The sequence below is a fragment of the Hylobates moloch genome, unplaced genomic scaffold (assembly GCF_009828535.3).
Source record: "Hylobates moloch isolate HMO894 unplaced genomic scaffold, HMol_V3 SCAFFOLD_10, whole genome shotgun sequence".
NCBI lineage: Eukaryota > Metazoa > Chordata > Mammalia > Primates > Hylobatidae > Hylobates > Hylobates moloch.
In genome coordinates, this window is record NW_026652285.1 from 86,656,683 (window position 1) to 86,661,204 (window position 4,522).

Genomic DNA, 4,522 nt, shown 5'->3' on the forward strand with positions numbered 1-4,522 from the left:
TAACCTCCCCCAGGATGCCACCATTCCCAAAAGCCAGCTCATTCATTACTCTTCCTTTTTCCCACTTTAGTTTCTTCCTTCTGTGCTCCCTGAGAAAAAGTTGGGTTGCTTTCCTAACCATAACCACGTACAGGGCAGAGTTGTGGCCAACCACAATGGCTGTCTTAGGTCAAGGCTCATTCCTTGTCTAATCGGTTGAGTCTGGTGATTAGTGTGGGTTCTCTCAGAAGAAATGATTTGAATACAAGTTTGTCTTTGGAAGGTGCAGGGCAGACTGGTAGGTGAGTGTGGAAGTGACACAAAGACTGCCAGGCGCAGTGGCTCACACCTGTAATCCCAGCACTTTGGGAGGCCAAGGCAGGCAGATTACTTGAGGTCAGGAGGTCAAGACCAGCCTGGCCAACATGGCGAAAACGTGTCTCTACTAAAAATACAAAAAATTAGCCAGGTGTGGTGGTGGGCACCTGTAATCCCAGCTACTCGGGAGGCCGATGCAGGAGAATCTCTTGAACCCAGGAGGCGGAGGTTGCAGTGAGCCAAGATGGTGTCACTGGACTCCAACCTGGGCGACAGAGCGAGACTCCATCCCCCCACCAAAAAAAGAAGTGACACAAGAAGGGCAACTAGAGTTTAATTCCCTGGGGGAAAACACACCATGAAACATATGCTTCAGAATTATCCCACCAAAAGGAGGAGGGAATAGATGTATTTATATACCAACTTCCTACTGTTACTGTTTGAAGGCTGCTCTCTGAGGATACTAATTCCCAGTCACTTTCACCCTCCCCTGTGTCTGGGAAGAGCCACCTTCCTCAGCTCTGCAGAAAATAAAAAAGCCTCTGGGCTAAGAGATGTAGATACCAGAAGTTGGGAATGGGCTGGAGCCCACTAAAAGGTCACAGGGAAACAAGTGGAACAGTGACAGCTCTGCTACTTCAGGGCTACAGGTCACATGAGTAAAAGCATGGCAGCCCCTGTGCAAGGATCTGCTGCCTCTGACCACTTGGCTCATAAATGAACTGAGGGAGTGGCAGATGCTGAGTGTGGTCTCAATTCTTCGGTCAACCCAAATAACAGAGAGAGAAGCTCTCCAAGAGAAAATGATGTTTGTTATTGAGGAATGAGCATTGCAGTGGGAGTACAGGTGGGTATATTCGGGGAAGTAAAGGAAGACAAGGATTGTTTTGTTTTGTTTTTGAGACAGAGTTTCACTCTTGCCACCCAGGCTGGAGTACAATGGTGTGATCTCGGCTCACTGCAACCTCTGCCTCCTGGGTTCAAGTGATTCTCCTGCCTCAGCCTCCTGAGTACCTGGAATTACAGGCATGCACCACCACACTCGGCTAATTTTTTTTTTTTTTTAGTAGAGGTGGTGTTTTGCCATGTTGGCCAGGCTGGTCTCGAACTCCTGACCTCAGATGATCCACCTGCCTCATCCTCCCAAAGTGCTGGCATTACAGGCGTGAGCCACTGCGCCCAGCCCAGTGGGCTGTTGTAGCAACTTTTGTGCAAGGTCGTTTTTGTAGTCTCTTGTGACCGTTCTTGTTACCAGGTGCATGTGCACGAGAACCCCCCTTCATGGCTTCATTTGTCAATTTGGTTTGACACAAGTGATTCCATTTTGATTCTGATGACTTTTGTACTTTTCTTTTTTGATCAAGATCTTTCTCTGAAAGCATCTTTGATTAATTATCTTATGGTTAGGTTTTGACTGTCTGTTGGTGTGGAGGTAACCTGTCCTGAGTTGTTAGTCTGGTCCCACATCAGAAGGAATTAACTGGCAACTAGGAGTAAGTGTCAAAACCCTTTTAGCCACATTTCAGCCACAAGGGAGATTTGGAGGGGGTGCCTGTCAGGCTAAGTCTATCTAGAGTCCATTGTCAGTTTAATTTTGTCTGTCCCATAGGCATTGGCTAGCATTCAAAGCCCTGGGACAGCATTATTTTTAGAAGTCCTACTGCTGCAAAAATTTAACAGACAACAGATACAAAGTTTAAAAAGGAAAACACAAACTATCATTGATACTAATATGATAATTTCAGCTTGCCTAATGGTTTTGAACCATGAACGAAGGCTTAAAGGCAACCAACTAATAAATCAAATGACTATGTCGAATTAGGTGAGACCTATTGCTTCCATGTGGCCTGTTTTCTTATTTTGTGTATTTGGGTCTTGACTTCCCCAGAGGAATTTATCCGAGTACAGCATGTAGTATTAACAATAGCACAGACACTGCCTTTTTCAGCTAGATAATCAAGAGCAATTCTATCATCTATTATCTCATGACTGGGTTGAGTTAAAGCAAAGAGTGGCAGTTGTATTAGGGATTTTGTTAAAGTTACCTATTGGATGCACTAAAGGATTTTTTTTTTTTAGACTGTGTAAATACTTAGGATTGGCATGACAGATGCAACATTTGGTCAAGTTCCCTGCAGAAGCTGCTGAATGTGAAATTTTAATTACATCATTATTATGCCAAGTGAAAAAGTTAGGCATAAGCAAGGAAAAGTTCAGAGGGGCAAGAGTCTCATTATGATGGGAAATCTTGTTCCATCATTTAAGGAACAGCATGCCCACAGCATGAAGATGTCAACTGCTCATTCTGGTTTGTAGTTCAAATGTCTCTGGCTATGACATTGGGTGGTTTGGTGAACTTTTGGTATGGCCCACACATCAGGCGTGAGGCTTGACCCTTGAAATTTACATCAAGTTGTCTAACTTCAGCTTACAGGGCTTTAGGAAAGAGCAGTTCCCATTCTTAGTAATTCCATGGGAGAAAAGTGGATTGGAGGAACCTGGAATAATTTAAGATCCAGTTCAATCCACAGGTAAATAATAAAAACTCAAACAAACAAACAAAAATACCCCACACAGGGTTACAATCCAATAACAGGTATATTCTAGTTTTTCTTTAGAAACATAGAAACATAATTTTGCTTTCTACAATCATTCTGATTTCTACCAAAGATAATCCAAGTAAGACTAATTTGTTGTTATTCGTGTTTTATCAAATTTGGCCTGATAAATTCACACAAGCACAGCAGAAATAGTAATTGACCACACAGGAACCTCAGATTTGACTTTTAAAAACTTCTCAAGCCTAGAAAGCTAATCTAAGGCAGACTGCAGACTTTTTCTGCTATATCTATAAATAACTTAAAATATGACATTACATTTAAAACCTTGGTAACGTAACCAGTGTTTCCAATTGTACCTTGTTATTTAAAAAGCAGCTTCTAATTAAACTTATGCAAACAACTTCATTGCAATAAAAATCAAGAATACCCACAGTTTCCAAATTTTGGAGGGACAGAGAAAAAGTAAATGTTGCCAGTTTTGTTCACAAAAGTATACTTTACTAAATTGTTGTAAACTATAGATAGCTTGAGAGAGAAAGTCTCCTTAAATCTGGAAAACAAAACATTTAAGCAAAAAACCAACAATGTCTCAAATATCTGTCTTCATTAGATATTTAATCTCATGTAATTAATATTTGTTCTGTTTAATCTTAGTTGTCAGTTTCATGAATTTAACAGTTTCTTCATGGAGGTCGTGAATATCTTTACTTAGTCCATTGATCTTAAACTTATCAGAAACCTGTGTTGAGGAGTACTTGCCAGAGTCTTTTCCATTAATCTGATTGCAGATGCATTTAAAGAAGAATTAAAACTGCGGAAGACAGAGGCTTAAAACAGCCATGGTTCAAAATCTGATGAGAGTTCAGCAATTGACAAGGAAACTCAGTTATGTTTATGGCATACAGCATTTTAAGACGACAACCAGAAAAATGACTAACAGTATCACATTAGGACCATCAAACATTTATAAATTTTACATAATTTTTAGATCTTTCACATCAATAACATAGTCATATAAATATAACTGAGAGAAGATTTAGCATCACTTTGTTATTTGATCCCATCTGTGCCTCCAATGCTTCTCATACAACTCAATACATCAAACAAGCCTAATTAGTTTAACAGCTCTACAAGCTGAAAAATACATCCTTTGAGGCTCTCCAGGAGCCCGACTAGAAAATCTCAAAGATAATTCTAGGTTGAAAAGACTTCATTTAGAACTCTGATATTGAGAAAGCTGGCCAAATATGTCAAAAAGTATAAAACATTTAATTAAAACAGAATTGCAGATCATAGTGAAATAATAGTTATTCACTTAACAAGAGTGACTGAAGATTTCAAGGTCTGAGGGTGGCACATCTCAACCACGAGTGTGAACACTCAATCATCATCCTTATGAACTACAAAAGGATCACGACTGAAGATTTTAAAAGTAAGCTGAGTATGATGGTGTGCACCTGTAGTCCCAGCAACTCGGGAGAATGAGGTGGGAGGATCCCTTAAGTGTAGGAGTCTAAGGCCAGACTGGACAACATAGTGAGACCCTATCTTAAAGAATAAAAATTTCAAAAGCAAATGCAGAAAGTTGCGTGTATGTTTTATTTAAAAAAAAAAAAAGGCTAAAGACTCAGTTTTCCTAAGTAATCAAAAACCTGGCTGGGTGC

General features: G+C 40.2%; 1 non-coding gene across 1 annotated transcript; it reads right to left on the reverse strand.

The window, feature by feature from the left end:
- Positions 1-4,167: 4,167 nt before the first annotated feature.
- Positions 4,168-4,270, reverse strand: LOC116476070 (small nucleolar RNA U13). Its single transcript, XR_004250136.1, has one exon. It is a non-coding gene; the product is annotated as a small nucleolar RNA U13 (small nucleolar RNA).
- Between the last annotated feature and the right edge of the window lie 252 nt (positions 4,271-4,522).